Here is a 17,653-nt window from a genome sequence, read left to right as displayed (position 1 = left end):
TCAGTAATAGCTTGCAGTTTGTGGGGGAGGGGGGAATAAAGACACCAACTCTTCAGAAAATATAGGGCCGAAGTCTAATCATTTTTTAGAACAGGAACTTTTTTTTTATATAAAAGGTGAAGGTCATTTTTGCGAGTTCTGAATAAAAGGGTATTCTTGTGAACAAATCTAAAACCATCAAGAACCTTACGAACTTTTATGACATTTTTATTGCGATTTCAGAGGTTACAAATGGAAAGAAACAATGTTTTTTCCAAATAGTAGTATGAGTAAACATCTCTCATAAATTATGGTAATATAATCAGAGCACACGAAACCGTTCAACAATATAGCATTGACAACCTCTATGGCTCGCTGGATCGGGTGTTATCGGCCCGGGCCCGGAGTGAAAGGCCCGAGCACAACAAGATCCCAGGGCCGATAACACCCAAATCCAGCCCCCCAGAGGGGGTTGATGCTATTAGCAACCCAGGTATCCGATCCGGAATCCCGGGGTGTTAACAAAAAATAATTTAGATTCAAGTAACGGGATACGAGCATTGCCCCGTTCCTTTAAAAAGAAAAAAAAAAAATACTAGTACAAGATGCCCGCCATAGATCTGGAAGGCGGGGCTCCACAAGCAGCGCCTCTTCCGTTTCCATGGCATCTGCCAAAAGGAGACAGAGTGAAGGTGCAGCGGGCAGCACCGCCGCCACAATCAGGTAAGTGGGGCTGGAGAGACAGATTATGGTTTCTAAAAAAAAAAATGAAGGGAACGGGAGCGTGGGAAGAAGATGGTGCTCCGGGGTGGGGCAATCAGCCTCAATATTCAATGGAATGCAGGCAGAGATTAGCAGTTTCAGTCCGCGATCCAAGGAACCCGATTGGCTGCTCCCCCGCTCCACGGTATTAATTAGGCAAATGTATTTAATCCGAAAAGGATGTGGTCTCTGACTAATGATACTGAACTTATTGACAGATGGAGCTGGACTGGGTTGTGCGCAGGCATGGATGGACTGGGAACCAATTTAAAATGTGTCCCAATATTACATATTTTGAGCAATTCAAACCCCTTTTCCTGTGCATAAATGCGGAAACAAAATAGGTAACCACACAAAAGAGGCACACGGTGCAGAGGCCTACTGGGAAATCGGGGAGAAGCAATGCCACAGAGGAGCTTATAACATCATCTGAAAGGAATCTTCAACGCTTTGCGGTGCAGGGGGCTGGAGCGTCCTGTTGCCGCTGTGTGCAGAAGGGCGAAGGACAACAGGGAAGCGGATGCCAGCGGAAAGGAAGCTTCAATGAAGCCTTTGCTTCGCAGAGCGGGGGCTTGCGTGTGCTATTCCCACTGCTCATGCTGGGCCTACTGCAGCCCTGCAGGCTCCCAAGGGCTTGGAGCAGTTTACAGCCTGCCTTAACTGCCAATTTGGATGTTGTTTGGTACCGACCAAGCCAACGCAGTGGGAACTGAACCCTGAATCCTGGCACTGTGCTCTGCAAGTCTTTTTGGCAATTATTCTGGAATCGTGGAACAGATCAACGACACCGCAAATTAAATAACACAATTAACAGACTAGGAAACCAAAGGGAAACTAATGGAAAATTAAAAGAAGAGACGTGATCTATTTGAAGAGGCTGGAGTCAAAGGACTAACAAGATGTTCTGCAGCTGAGGTGTTTAATATTACTGGGTCACTTATCCAAGTGACATGGGCAGGAAGCAGGTGGATACTAAGCTGATCACCAACTCACCTTGTAGCTCTGCAGTAAACATTTTAAAAGCTGCACAGTGTGTGACCCCAGCAGATACGACTGCTTTGTTCTTTGGACTTCCGCTAGTCAATTCCGAAACAGATTCTGTGGTAAAGCTGATAACCCTGTTTCCCGTTCTCCCAGTTTTCTCTGATCCTGTGGGACCTAAAGTAACTATAAAAGTAGTGTGGAGAGGGGAGGTGAACGGGTAGACTCGAAAAAGCCTCCAACGCCAATCGGGCATCCCCCTCTCTATGAGACTTAATTTTTGTGACTTATGTAGCAAGTGAGTAGGGGGGCAGCCTAGAGCTGGCCCAGAGGCCGCACAAGTCAACCTGGTGCATCGCGGTCCCTCCATGCCGCAGCTAAGCTTGAATACCCAGATCCCCGTTTCGTGATACAAATCTGTCGAGACAGGACTTATTTTCTTCTAATCTAGTACAGCATCATGGTTACATTTTTTATATTGCATTTGTTCCAATAGCATTATAATACGCTTAGTTTTTAGTAATAAGTGTGGATATCTTTATAATTTTTCTAACTGGATTATTTCTACCTTATTATTTATATGGGTTGTGTTATATTGCAGATCTATGGGAGCTGTCACCCGCATTTGCACTTTGTTTTACAGTTTCAGAAACAGACTGTACCTTGGCACTTTGAAAGTAACTCTCAGGTACAAACTGGTTTTAGAAGTGAATACTGTAATAAGTGCAGAAAATCTTTCAATTTTTTTACCTGGAGTTCTATTGCATCTGGGCTTTGTCATACAGTATGTGTGCTTGGGTTTGAATCTGATCACCATATGTACTTTGTTTGAGTTTGCACCCTTGAAAATGGACCATATTTCTGCACTTAAACGCAATCCTGAGGGACATTCGCATTAGTGTTTGCACTTTGGGAAAGTAACCTTCTAGGATACTTGTGGTTAGAACTTTACATTTTTCTTACTATACCAGAACTTTACATTTTTCTTACTATACCGACTAAACAGGATGGGCAAAAGGAAGGCAACAGATATGTGGAATCAACGCACTGGGCTTCTGGTAAAAAAAGAAAAATCTAAGATCTCTGCCGAGTTTGGGAGGCGGGGGCGGGGTGTCTACTCCCACAGAGATGTCATTTGGATGTTGCAATGGGTCACACCTGCGACTCCGGAGGTTTCACCCTTGCGACCGATACAACTACAAAAAACGTCTTTTTTTAATTGAAGTTTCTGGGCTGTGGCCAGCCCATGTGGCTCTTTGTTTCTGGAGTAGCTGGCTTTCTTGTTCAAGACTCTAAAAAAAACAGGGGGTTCCACAAGTATAACACTTTGAACAGTGACCCTAAATAAGAAAGGAGAGGAATAACAAATCATTTGTCTTTTTGGACTTCTATACAATAATTGCTAGACTCGTTAAAGGTTTATTTCAGGCACACTTCAGGAAGTGAGTCTCACAATGCAGACATAAACTTCAAAAAAAGTATTCAAGGTAGAATAAGCATCAATTTCAGACTATGTATTTTGCTTTTTGCAAGTTGCAGTTATATCTTGTTTTTTTCTGTCGTTGCCGGTTATGATCATCACAGGACATTCCATCTCGGTGCCTTCGATCACTTGACAAAATCCTTGTGCCTAAAAGGTTGTGTACAGTGTAGACATATTTGACCATAGCACATAAAGTGGCCCTTGATTTCATCTGCCAGACATTAGTCCTGGTTACGAGAGACTTACCCAGAGTCTTTAGCTCACTATCTTTCACAGAGAAGAAATATCCCAAACATATCAGTCTTTGTCCTGCCCTGGGGCAGTCCAGCACCGAAATGCTAGGCAATTGTCATCTGAACAAGAGTGCCAACAGAAACCCCAGACACGTGTTTCGGTCTGGTTGGACCTCATCAGTAGGGTGGATCTCATTGTGCCACAATTAATGCTTTTTTGTAATGTGTTTATCTTTCCCCATCTCCATGCTGTTCAGGATGTTTGCTTGCATGTATGCGGTAACGAGTGCCCAGAGTACGGGATGCCGTGTGAGTGCACTATTCTTTAATACACAGTTCTGAACCCTCACAATGGTATGTATTTTGCCAACCTCTGAAGCCTGAACAGTAGATCCATGCAGGCTGGACATGTGGCCAAATTTGCACCAGACCTGCAGATGAACTGGCCTGCTGTTAAATCTCAGATACCAGTTTAATGATATCCACTACAAAGTGTAATTTGCTTTCTGACTTTGAGAACAGACATGTAATTGCTCATGTCACTATAGCCGGTAAGATAGCTCAGTGGGTTGAGCACTTACTGCTGCGATGCGCTTGTGATCTGCAGGTTGCAAGTTAGAATCCGGGCAAGGCAAACTCAGCCATTCATCCTTATGAGGTTGATTAATGAGTACCAACACAGGTTGGGTGCTACTGTATGTATATTTGTTCTATATAAAGCGCTTAAGCGTAAGAGCTATATAATAACACATCATTATCATTTGGCCTTGAAAGTCTGCTTGCATTCACAGTAATTTGGTAATATGGGGCTATACACACATATATTAACGATACATATGGTGATCCATTCTTGTATGAAATGTACATTACAGTGATATCGTAACCATATTTTTTGCAGTGTACTTCGGAACAATGCTTTGTGATGACACTTCCTGTTTTGTCAAGGGGTGAAAGGTCGTGTTCCATCGCTTCACATGATGTCACTTCAGAGTGGGGCCAAATGACATAACTTCCAGGGATGTCAGAGGTCAAGGGTCGTGTGATGTCATTTCCACTACACCTGGCATTTTGGTAAAATGACTTTGTGGGCTCCCAAGAAAAATTAGGAGTTGCACAAGAAATAATACCTTGACACTAAAAAAGGCAGTGGGCGCCCAAGACGTCAACATTTAATTGGCCGAGTAAACAATCAGTGGGAATGGGAGAACAGAAGTTGATGCAAATGATATTGATGATCTTATTTGCAACACAGAGAGTAAACTGGCACCGGGTCTAGCTTAAGAAGACGCGAATCCAGAAATGAACCCACTAGAGTTTGCTCAGGTTCCCAGTTCTAACAAGGTTGGGAAAATGGCCCTGTGGGTCTGAAGAGGATGTGCAAAGGGCCTGATGGCCCAGAGGGGAGTTTTAAGAATCTCCAAGGTTCGAAGGAGACCAAGAGAGTATACATACAGCAAAAGGTTAGCAGGGATGGAGTCAGATACTGAATATACATGAACTTTTTGATGGAACTGGATAATAAAATGAACAACATCTTGAGAACATTACAGAACTATATACAGGGTAGGCAAGCAGGAGATCCAAGGTCTCCAAAAATGTTAACAGTATATGGAAGGAGGATTATCTTCAATTACCTGGGGCTGAACAGTCTTAAGTTAAACAACTTAAAGGCCCTTAACAGGGAAAGGGGTCCAAAGGTCGGAAAACCTAATGGAGTAATCAAAGGGTGCCTGAATAAGACGCAATATAAGGATACAGAGATTATAGTTTACCAAGGTTGTGGGCCTAAACCCAGGGTGTCCATAGACGACATGAGGGCCAGCAAGGAATCTATGCCTCGAAGAGCATTAGGGATTGGGGAAAAGGTGCTTGATGTGCATGGTTTCAAACTTAACCTTCCCTCCACAGGCCGATCCTTTGGTTGTGGTTCTGATGTTCCTACCCTGAAAAGTCACCAAACAGAGGACACAACTGTGCTCATAAATGTAACCCATTCCATAAAAAGAAACTGTAATGTAGAGCTCTCTTTTGGGAAGGGATGTCCTAATGGCGAAACAATATACCTGGGTTGGGCAGGGGACCAAATGCCTAAGTGAGGACGGTGTTACTATTACCCTTAGCAATCCTACTAAGGTGGCAAACCTCTTCTGGAAAGGTAGACATGGTTGAATTGCATAATCCGAGGTTGGGTTCTACCGTCTGGCCTTTTTTCTATCAATAAGTTCAGGTTGGTATTCAGAGACCTATGGGAAAACTCAAAAGTAACACTTGGCACACATCTGGAGCAGGTCACCTACAGTGACAAGTCCGCTGCTTTCCCAACATCTACAGATTCCCAGTATACATTGCTGATTCCCTGCCAGTATGGCAACTAGAGGGATTTAAGGGAGGAGAAGGGGGCCATTTTACCAAATCGCTCTATAGGCCCTGTGCCATAATCGTTTACCCAGTGTCAAAAGGTGCAGAGTTGCCCAAGATGTGAGTCTTGTATCATAATATTTCCTTCAAATAATAGTGCTCTATGGCAGGCTGTAACAGTGCAGTGTCTAACGTTGGTTTGTCTGCAAGCCAGCCAATTACGAACTGCAACTGACTCGCTAGGAAATAGAATTCAAACTGGGGTATCCTGATCTCTCCCTTATCGTAGGTTCTCTGAAGGGTGCTCACAGCTACCCCTGAGCCTGCATCCTTTCCAGAGGAATCCTTTAACGATAGCGTGCAATTTATGAAATAACTGTTTAGGTATGTTATATGGTACGTTTAAAAAGTAATATAGTAGCCGAGGGAGAACCACCATTTTCAACAGTGCTGCCCTTCCCATCATCGATAGGGCCAGCAGACTCCAAAATCCCATGGATTTTAACACTGTCAAGGTGCTCATGTTCAATCTGGACATCATGGTAAAGTCTACACCTAAATATCTAAAGGCGTCAGTGGCACATCAAACTTGCCAGCGGGAACAGGCATGACTTCTCTCGGCTGACAGTAATACCTGAGAGTTGTGCAAAGCGTCCAGAACATACAGTATGCATTGTAAATGGACCTCTGTTCGCTGTATGTAGAGCAGCATATCATCTGCATACATAAAGAACACATGCTTCACCCCATCTATACATATGCCTGCATCTTCGTGTTCTTCCCTGAGGAGCGCCACAACTGACTCCAGTGCAAGAATAAAAAGCATCAGGGACAACAGGCATCCCTGCCTGGTACCCTTTTCAAGTTCCCACCTTTCTAAGATACATCAGCCCGTTTTGATCCTTGCCATGGAAAAGGTATACAATTGAACCCACCGCACGTAACACTGCCCCATGCCAAACCGTTGGAGGGTGGCATACAGCCAGTCTCATCCGACGGAGTCAAACAATATTGTCTAAGGATGCCACTGCATAGAGCTCCTCCAGAGATATTGTTTTATCAATTATGTGGTGCAAGCAAAGCAAGTTCCAGTAGGTATTCCTACCCGGAACATAGCTGGTCTGGTCTGGATGTATTAAGCTTGCAATCACACACTTCAACCTATTCGCTAGCAAATCGGTGAGTATCTTACTGTCCTGGTTTACCATGGACAGGGGACTATAGCAGCTGCATTCCATCTGTAGTTAGTTTGGCTTGGGTAAAGGTATTATGACTGACTCAAGTTTATCGGGAGCACACCCACATCATACGCTTCCGTCAGCATTTCAAGGAGCGTCAGAACCAGGTCCTCCATGAACTCCTTATAACATTCACTCGGCAGACCATCTGCTCTAGGAGTTTTAGCAGTAGGAAAAGTTCTAATAGTGGCATGTAACTCCTCAGCAGTAACTCGGGCATCTAATAACTTGTCTGCTTAGGCGAGGCAGTTTGATTTAAGACAAGGCTTCACCAAAGACGGATATCTAAGAAAAGTATTGTTAATCTCGCTTTGGGTTCTACAAGTGATGCCTCGCTTGTCATTAATAAATTATTTCCCGCTTTGTCTCACTCTGACAGAGCCAGCCAGCAGTCTACCTGGTTTATCACCACCTTCATGTAGATTTTCAGTGTACTTGGCATAGCTAAACCTGCCCAGTCTTTCCGAACCAGGCATACATTTCTGTCTCCACGCTGTAAGGTCTTGGATCACAGCCTCTACACTCATGTCTTTCCGTTCTGCCTCCTCCAAATCAGCTTCCACCCTAGACAGTCTCCCATGATATCCTTTTGTATGCAACCAATTTTACTTATTACTTCCCCCCCAGTCCACCGGTACGCTGCCAGGGTTCGCCTCAAAGTAACGTTTAATCACCTTCCTCATGTATTCGCTGAAGGTTACATCTTGCAGTGCTTCACTTCTCAATTTCCGCTTTGGGATCAGTGATCTGGGCGGGGCAATTTGTCAAGTGAGGAGGAGTGGGGCATGGTCAGATAGGACGTGAGACTTATAGGCTGCTTCAACTAATTCAACAACGTGATTGGTCACTGAATATATAGTCAAGTTGAGTGTGTACTGCATGTGGGGCTGAATAATGCGAGTAGCCTCAGGTAATTCCATAACACACCAGATGTCGGACAACTGAAAAGACTCCAAGAGAATGCCTAGTACAGGCGGGGGTTGGTTTCCTGAATTTATTATCTGACCTATCCAGGGTGGGGTCAAGTGTACAATTGAAGTGACCACCCCATATCCAGGCGCAGCGAACAAAAGAAGGTGAAGGCATCATGATTTGGGGCATATCTGTTAATTATGCACATTTCTCTGTTCTCAATGAAATCATGCACAAAGGCCATCCTACCTTCATCATCCGTCTTAGTTTGCAGGATCTTAAAAAGGCACTAATGGCACTAGCTATATCAAGACTCCCCTGGCGGATGCCGAATATGTAGAGCCCACAGTGTAGCCGCCCCATTTTCTGGTCAGCGTCTTCCGTCTGCTGTGAGGAGTGTTTCTTGCAGTATCGCAACCTCCACTGCATGCCTGCACATGTATGTCAGTACTCTATTTCTTTTGATAAAACTGTTAAGGCCTCTTACATTCCAGGTTAGTATTTTTAGATCCCATCCAGATACGCTTGGTATATTGAGGGTATTTCTTCCTCGTATTCACTTCAGTGACTACACATTTTGGGGGCAGTTCGGACATTTCTAGAGGCAAAACAAACTCCCAAACACCCCCCCCCCACACCCTCTCAACCCTGACACAGCCACACAGCCTGCCCAGGGGAATCCGCTCCTCACGCGCATCCCGCCAATCACTAAAGCTCAGTACGTCAGCGGGTGGATATCATCAAACTGATATCCTAAGACGTAGTTCAAATGGGGGGTCTCAGTAGTGTTACCACCGTGGCAAGCACCCACGGAGATGAGTCGCAAAAGTCCAAAGTATTCTCTCCTGTGTTTAAAACGCCATGTTGTTCCAAAACAGAGTCCAAGAAAGGACCTAGACGGTCCCATTGGTCGCTGCCTTAACGTCTAGCAGCTCCAACACATTTTCCCAGACAGTCACTGTAGATGTATTTCTATTGTTGTGTGCTGTGTTCAGGTGGCACCGTTGTGCAAAAAAAGCTTCATCTGTCAAAATTTGATTTTGTTCAACACTGATGTTTATCTATTGTCAAATAAACATATTGCTCTTTGAAACATCTTCGGAGGTGGCAACAGTAATGCTTCCAGATTCTTTTCTAAGGGAGGCTAAGACAATTTGCAGCAGCATCAATCTATATTCCTGCCTACATGTGAAGCAGGAGTTGGCACCATCTGGATAACAGTGTTACCGAATGGCCCTATTTCAGGATGCTACATTGGCTATGGCATTTTCAACCCAAGAGATGAAAATAAATGATTTCCTTCAATGTCTTTCTACCAATATAAAATTAATTCAGTAGCTGTACTCTTGCTGCTTTATCCAAACCTTTGTTTTAGATTTTAGCTTTTATTTTATTTTCTTAAGTAACAGAATGCTTTGGTTACAATAATCATCAAGTGTACTTGGCCGGTGGAATTTGCATGAATAAAATCATGAAAATTACAATGCAAACAGATTTTAAAAAGGGGATAACATGGGTAGGATACTGCTGTCCTATGTTTTAATAATCATGTTTTCACTTTCCAGATCATAAACACTTTGCTACACCTCCACCTTAAGGAGTAGGAGACAAGCGTCTAATACGTGCTATTATACAAGTAAAGCACTGATTTTCTTCATCGTAATTAGACCAAAAATGTTTTTAAAACAGTCACTGGATGCAAAATAAAATCAATATAAGTGGTACCAGGGTTAGCTAGCTTGGTTATCATTTAATATCCCTATTCAGGTTACAATGCAGGACATAAAATATTAATAGAAACCAATTCAAATGCATGCAAGCGAAATAAGATGATCAAGGTATCCGCGAAAAAACAAAGCTTTTTCCACACCTCCCAATTCCTTACTTGGACACAAAGGTGCAGATTTGACCAGTCACTTGGCATATGTGAATGAGATCATCTAACAAGTGAAATAGACAGATCGCAAGCATCTATTCAATGATCATACCAAATATAGTGCATTTATAGTTTTCTTACTGGCCCCTTAAATACCAGACAGAGACTTTGTGGATAAAAGCAGGGTACCCTGGAGTAACGCTGAGTAATTATGCCCATGATGGAGCATCATTTAATAAGATTAGTGCGCAGGTATGGGATTCGCTGCAGCAAACATTCAGCGAGACCGCAGATTTACAGTCCATCATGCAGTACACAATGGGAGATGAGGAAGACCTGCGCAGTACATTCTTAGGGTACAAGAGATGTGGAGAGCGGAAACGGGCAGCGCCTGGGATCAATCGACATCACCATTCAATTTTATAGTAAAAAGAGGCCTACCCAAATAGGTACAGAATGTGCTCGACAAGATAGCCAGGTTGGAAGCTAAGGGCTGGCCTGAAATTCAAAGTATTCTAGTTCCCCACTTTAGGAGAATAAAATACAGAGAAAAGGAAACTGTTCAGAGGAGACAGGTTGACTAAGTGAAACTGGTTCAAAATAAACTAGTGAAAGTGGCTGCAGTAATGGCAGGGCCAACGCCAAAAGCAGAGAGAAGAGGGAGGGCACATTGCCAATGCAGCACACGCAAGAATGGCGGCAGTATGGGCTGAAGGAGGACAATGACAGTGGGGAGAAAACTAGCAATTTTTAGGACCCCAGTGGCAGAGGACAGAAACGAGGACGAGGCGAGTTCCGAGGGCCTAGAGGAGCAGGGTTTGGAGGTCCGGGACCGGGAACAGGGGGAACAGGGCAGTCCTGGACATGCAGAAGGTGAGGGCATTTTTCGTGAGCGTGTCGAAGCAGGCAGGGAGGGAGTTAAAACTACAATCAGCAGAATTATGACTTTCCCCATCCAGGTAGCCCCCAAGGGCCACCTCCCAGAATGTCTTCGATACCCTACGAGATTCATCAGGCCTACACACAGTTACCCCCACAGATACCCTGATCCTGTCACGCACAACACCATCAGCAGTCAATTAAGCCTTACCAGCCGCGCCCTAACCCACTACTAGCGGAGAATAGAAATGATTTTGGTACTGCGCCTAATGGCACAGTGGCCCCATTTCAAGGTGCTACACTAGTGGGAGCAAACCCTTTTTTGTTCCTGGGGTTCCATGGGGTTCCTGGGGGCGGACCCATACCCAGACTAGGACAGGCCACAGAGAGCACTTGCGTGTCCAGTCCAGTCAATGACTCTAAATCCAGAAGAGGAAAAGTTGGTGGGGGCAGAGATAGGGAACAAACAATTCATCTGGAAAAGTTATGCATCAGCGAAGGTGACTTCCCGCTATCAGGAAAGACTTGACACGCAGGGATTCTCAGGGGCTGTTTTAATGGTTCCATGCACAAAAGATCTAGATGTCAAAGTGTGAGGGAAGCTCGTAAGGGCCCCCCCCCCTACACTCCGAGTTCTCCAGTCAACTTGCTCGGTAGAGATCTGCTGAGTAAGCTGAACATGACTATCTAATTTGCAGACAGAGGTATTGTCTACGCCACACCCAGCATGTGTGCACCAAGAGCAATGCTCGTGATGCATGCTATGGCAAATGACGTAGCAGTACCAGGCATCCCCGTTAACCCCAACAAGTTCTTTTACGGCATTAAATTACCAGAACCTGCTGGTTAATGCCCACAGATTTCATTTTTCACCCTGTAGTGGCCCCAGAGTTGGCTGCAGGAACAATACTCACATTAGATGTAGAAGGTTTACTAGTGTCTGCGAAAAGAATTTCAGTACTAGGTACTGACCCCCCCCACGAGTGCCAATGGCGCACTGTGTTATGCATTGACCCCACTGTACTCCTGAAAGAATTGAGTGACGCTGAACTTTTTGAGGATGACAACAATGACGGGAAGATCATTCTCGAAATGTGCATGCCCTACGAGATAATGGCGCAATACAGAAAAGTTCAGAGACCCCTCATGGCAGATGTCGCCCCACCCCATTCAGCCAGGCAAACTTGCAACACGTTCCCACACACTAATGGGGAATCAACCCACATGATGTAGTGATTTTAAAAGGAAGTAGCCCCTGTACAAATTACACTAAAGGCGGGGGCAGTACTCCCACGGGTGAAACAATACCCGCTGTCCATAGACGCAGAGGAGGGGATCAGGAAAACAATACAGGCCTTAATGCACCAAGGGATCATACTGCCCTCTACCTCACCATGCAGCACAGCAATATACCCCATTAAAAAGGCAACAGGGGGCAGCTGGAGGATGATCCAGGATCTCCGCCCTTTAATGAAGTAGTACACATAGTACAGAAGGAGTTCCCACTTGTCCCTAACCCAGCATCCGTTTTGTGCAGCATCCCCAAAGGGGCAACTCATTTCACTGTTGTGGATTTGAAGAATGCCTTCTTTTCAGTACCCCTCCACCCAGACTCAGTACCTCACAACCTTTAGTCTGGGCGGAAAGCACTACAAGCATCCTCGTCTGCCTCAAGTGTACCATGAAACCCCAGAATATTTAATAGGATACTGCTCCAAGACTTAGGTAACATCCAGGTTCCCATGACAACAATTCAGTACATTGATACTTACTAGTGTGCAGGGATAGTGAACAGAGCTGCCAAAGAGACTCAATTGAACTATTGCAGTTGCTAGCAACAAAAGGATACAAGGTAGACAAGGCAAAACTCCAGTACTGTCAACTGGGAGTACTTCAGCTAGGGCAACATATCTCCGAAGACGCAATAAGGATCATCCCTGACAGGGCAGCAACAGTGCGTGTCACTCCTAAACCACTCACAGTGAAAGACATGCAGAAATTCTTAGGATTGTGCAATTATTCCAGGGCATGGATACTAGATTAGGCAGCATACATGAGGCCACTCCTACAGGGCTTCAAGGAAGCACAGAAAGACAACAACAGAATAGAGTGGACCCCTGAGATGATCAAGAGTTATAATGATTTAAAAGAAGTGATCTCAACAGCCGCTGTTCTTGCCACTCCAGACTACACACAGGAACGGTACATTGTCTCGCACTCAAATGGCACACTCATGACAGCAATACTAACCCAAAGAGCACAACAGGCCAATGCCCCTGGCCTATTAAAGTGGCACACTTGACTATGATGCAGGGACAGGTTGCCTGCAAACAAGCTCTTGCAGCTGTGACCTTTGCTATTAAAAAAAAAAAAGAGCTCCACAATTGTAATGGGGTATTTAGTAACACCATGTGGAGCATTCACTATTTGCAATCTTGGATTGCTCAAAGTCCACCCTCACCACACAGAGCATCAGCAAATAAGATCATATTATCAAGCCCACACATTCACATTGTGAGGTGCAAGACAGTGAAACCAGCCACGTTCCTCATGCAACCCTGCACCACTGAAGATTTGCAACAGCAGGACTGTGTATTTTATGAAGGCGAAGACGATGATATCCCCAAAGACAGCCCCACTAGAAGAAGAAATCCTCTTAGTTGACGGTCAGCGTCTCAAGAGTCAGGTGAGAGATGTTGGGGCAACAGCGGCACGCCTAGAGGAAGGCGAATATGAAACACTTCTAAAGAAGAGACTACCCATACATTATTCGGCTCAAGCAGCTGAGCTGGTAGCACTAATTGAAGCGCTGCAGGCATCAAAGCGGTGTCATGTTACCATATATTCAGACTCTGCTTATGTCACTACCACAGTGCACGCAGGGCTGTCATGCTGGAGGAGGAGGGGCTTCAGGCGAGCCGATGGCTCACCAGTGCAACATGCAGTCCTGCTCAATGTACTGATTTCAGCCCTCGCAGAGCCATCTGTAGTGGCGGTAGTTAAATGCGCAGCATACACCCACAAAAGTGAAAAACTTGTTGAGGAATGCAGCTGCTGATGTGGCAGCGATAGCTGCATCATATCTCCCGGTGCCCACATCAGCTGAATATGTTGCGACTGCAGCGATCGCCCGACCAGAAACAGATGCGTACACAGCCCTCCCAATAGTACAAATAATCGAGCTACAGCGTAGGGTGCCACCAGAAGAATAAGATACATGGCTCAAACGTGGGTGCATCCAATGCCCACTGATCTCTTAAGGAGACAGAGTACAGGAAAAGTAGTAATGCCCATGGAATTACTGCACAATGCTTTTGCACAGTTGCATTACCCTTCTCATAGCTCTAAGCAACACAATGCAGAAGATATTCAGTAAGACAGGTTCATCCCTAATCTACAGGAACACCTCTCAAAGATGGTTGTTCAATGCACCACCTGCCAAGTGTTTAGCACAGGAATGACACTGCGAACATTGTGACACACCTTGCCCCCTCCATTGCCCCTTCCGTGAGCTGCACATAGACTATGCAGACATGGGGGAAAGATGCAATGGGGAACAAGATCGGTTTGTGCCGGTGTGTCACTTCTCAAGGTGGGTTGAAGCCGGTCCATGTGCTCACCCAGATGCCAAGTGTGCCGCAAAATTCCTCATACGAGAGGTCTTCCCCGATGGGGAATTTGTGACGTTTTAAGATCCGAGAATGGCACCCATTTTTTCAATGAGCTCTTCAAAGAAATAACAGCCCTTTTAAGAAGTATCATATGTGTTTGATTTACCACCCACAATCAAATGGGATGGTGGATCGAATAAACGGCCTACTGAAGAGCATACTCTCCAAGTTATGCAGCACCCTAAAAAATAATTGGTGTATTGCCTGCCCCTGGCCCTGTTCTATTTGCGCACACAGCCCAGTAAGGACCACTACCTTTCCCCCATGAAATAGTAACTGGCAGACGCATGCAAACACCAATCTCCCCTGTGAGGAGAGCGTCAGATGCCCATAGAGCAGCAGTAATTCTGGGGGAAGAGTTCAAACAGTATCCGTCTCAACTGACACGTCCAATCAGATGTATCTCAAAACAAATGGCTCTGCCAAACACAAAAGACGCACAACTACCCAGAAAACTGACACTGCACCCGCTCAACCACTGTTGCCGGGGGAGGTGGTCTATGTCAGAAACTTTGTGCAAAAGTGGAACAACCCCAGGTTCCATGGAGCCTACAAAGTAGTGTTTTCCACCTCTCTCGCAGTGAATGTAAAGGGGCTCAGATACTTGATACACCTCTCAGACATTCACAGGGCCCCACCTAATTCGACACCAGCTGCCCAAAGCTAAATACAACAAATATACCTCAGTTTATGTAGCTTCATGCGGACCATATGAGTGTAAGTGAAAGAGTTCAAAGTACATGCATTGCTGATAGAGCAGGACCTACTGAAATTAAAAAAAAACTCTTTCTCTCCCCTTCCCAATCCTCACCTCATTTTCTCCCCAATGCCCCATCCCTCTATTTGACACGTTGTTTCAAACCAACAGGTACTGTTAGGATGGAAATGTCCACCCCACTATGTTCTTGAACTGTGAATAGAAATAGAATTACTAGCACCAGGATGTATAGTTACGATTGTGGCCATCTTATTTACAATATTAATGTTTTTGTTGGGGAATAGCTTATCTGGGCTGGCCATCTAAAAGAAGTGGTGGGGAGGAAACAACAGGGATTTGGAGCACAAGTAAACCCTTCAATTTAACTGAAGTTACCCCAAGCCCAGACCCGAATGAAAGAACGAATTAGTGTACAATTTAATTCAACAGCATCAAACATAACGAGAACGACAACAAATAGTAGCAACTCCCATACAATTTTAAGTACAAGTAAAATGTTTGAAATCTTAATTCCTAACGTCTAGAACCTTTGGTGTAATACAAGCAGTAGTGTAAATATCAAAAACAGCAGTAACAGTGTAGCAAAAAGGCACATACTACACCACAAAAGAATAAAACGAAAAACATGTAAATGTAAATATGATGCATACCATGGCTTAGGCTTAAATGCAGTTGAAGATATCAGTCATACTGAGCACTCCACCAGTTGGTATTCTGACATGAGTACAGTGGGAAGACGAACAACAAATTGGAGTTGCTAGGTCTGCTCCTTAATACTGCATGCATCTGGGGCACCCAAGGTTTTAGTACTGCAGGAAGTAACCATGATAGAGGAACAATGCATAATTCATCTCACGCTATGTAGGGTCAAAGGCACGTTCCATGCACGCAACGTCCACCTAGAACCTATTAATCCAGACACCCAGAAATACAGAATGAGTTCAGCCAACCTCAACTCTCTGAAAGAACCCTACCTTGTGATCGAAGGGACGACATGCAACAACCAGAAGCAAGAAACAACCCTCACATGCAAAGCTGAAGGACTTTTAAGATTAAATCGGAAAGATTGTAGAACTTGTAGAATAGACTTGCGCACAAAAATGGAGAGAGCACACCATCAAATGGACCTGGATTGCGCAATAGAGAAGCCAGTAAACATGCACCAAGAAAAAACTTATGAACTATGTTTTTACAGCGAAGGAACTGCTTCTGTCGGGTCAAACAAACGTGTAACAGAACTGTGATCATTACAGACCTCAAGAAAAGCACTGTATTGCTGATGGACTACTACTGGGTGTGTGGCCAACAAGCATACTTGCACCTCCCGCCTTCTTGGAGAGGCTATTGTTCACTAGCTATGCTGCACTCAGCCCTGTTAGTAGTCCCAGAAGAACACCTGAAAGGGTGGGGGCCCTGCCTGACGAGGCACCCAGATTGCACCCAGCAAACGAAGCACAGCACACAATGCCGCCACCAAACTTTCGCATCCTTCCCGAGAAAGAACCAAATGATCAACTGCGAAGAAGGAAAAGATTATTGAATTACATATTGGCAGACTCATCGGAACTGCTCACAGAAATACCTAATGAATACAAGCTCTATAATTCCGCAGACATTTTTTGCATCCTTAATACCCAGCAGCCAGAAGCGAGCCAATGCAACATGGCTCCAAAAGATGGGAGCTGATCCTTTTGGCCAACGACACAGAAAAAGGGTTCAAAGTAATAAGAGTGGAGCTGAGGGCACTTAGACTTATGACAATGCAGAACAGGTATGTGCTGGATCTCCTGACAGCCATGGAAGGAGGCGTTAGCAAAAACATCGGAAGTTCATGTTGCACATTGGTACCTTCCGAAGATGCTGAAAATGGAACATTATCACATGTTATTGCGGCAGTGCATGAACTAGTGGTGAAGATGAAAAAAGAAGTTGGCGTTCAAGAAGATGATTGGTTTTCCCCGGCCTTCAGCTGGGCCCCATCATGGCTTGGAACATTGGTGAAAATACTGGTGCCCATCATCGTGTTTGTCTTGCTGATCTTGTGCTTGTGCAAATTGGGTCTCCGGTGTTGTGCCAAAGCAGTGTCTAATAGCGCAATGATGATGATGGATTCTATTGGCAGCCCTATGGTACCTTGTGATACAAAATAAATAGAACAAACTGAACGTCCCATTCACCACATGGTCCCAATCCTGGTTGAAGATTAGTTAACCGATTATACCACTCAACCACTGTTCCTCACCCAGTCCCCGAATATTACACAGAAGTGTGGATTGACTAGGCTGGGGATGGGGGTTACATTTACATAACATGTACACTTGAGGAGTATGCGCAATCAGGAGAGAGTTTGAGACATGTATGTAGGGCCTGGATGCAAATAAAGGGAACACAGCATATGAAGAAGCAGTAAGGTGAGAAAACAAGTATAAATATGGAGGAGAATTCATTACTGTAGAAGTAACGAAAGGGGGAATGTTGGGATGGTACTGAGTATATCCCACCCCCCCTAGGCGCTTTAAGGTAAGGTGAATCCACTATGAAATAGTGTAGTGTACAAGGGGGG

The 17,653-nt window shown here is 44.8% G+C and overlaps 1 protein-coding gene across 6 annotated transcripts in view; it reads right to left on the bottom strand.

The window, feature by feature from the left end:
* STXBP5 (syntaxin binding protein 5) overlaps positions 1–17,653 on the bottom strand; it is a 2,430,573-nt gene that overhangs the window by 2,229,975 nt on the left and 182,945 nt on the right. The gene's annotated exons all lie outside the window — the stretch shown is intronic.

Source organism: Ambystoma mexicanum, chromosome 4p (genome assembly GCF_040938575.1).
Source record: "Ambystoma mexicanum isolate Mex_15411 chromosome 4p, UKY_AmexF1_1, whole genome shotgun sequence".
NCBI lineage: Eukaryota > Metazoa > Chordata > Amphibia > Caudata > Ambystomatidae > Ambystoma > Ambystoma mexicanum.
The sequence above is the reverse complement of the archived record's forward strand: the minus strand, read 5'-3'. Positions and strand labels throughout refer to the sequence as shown.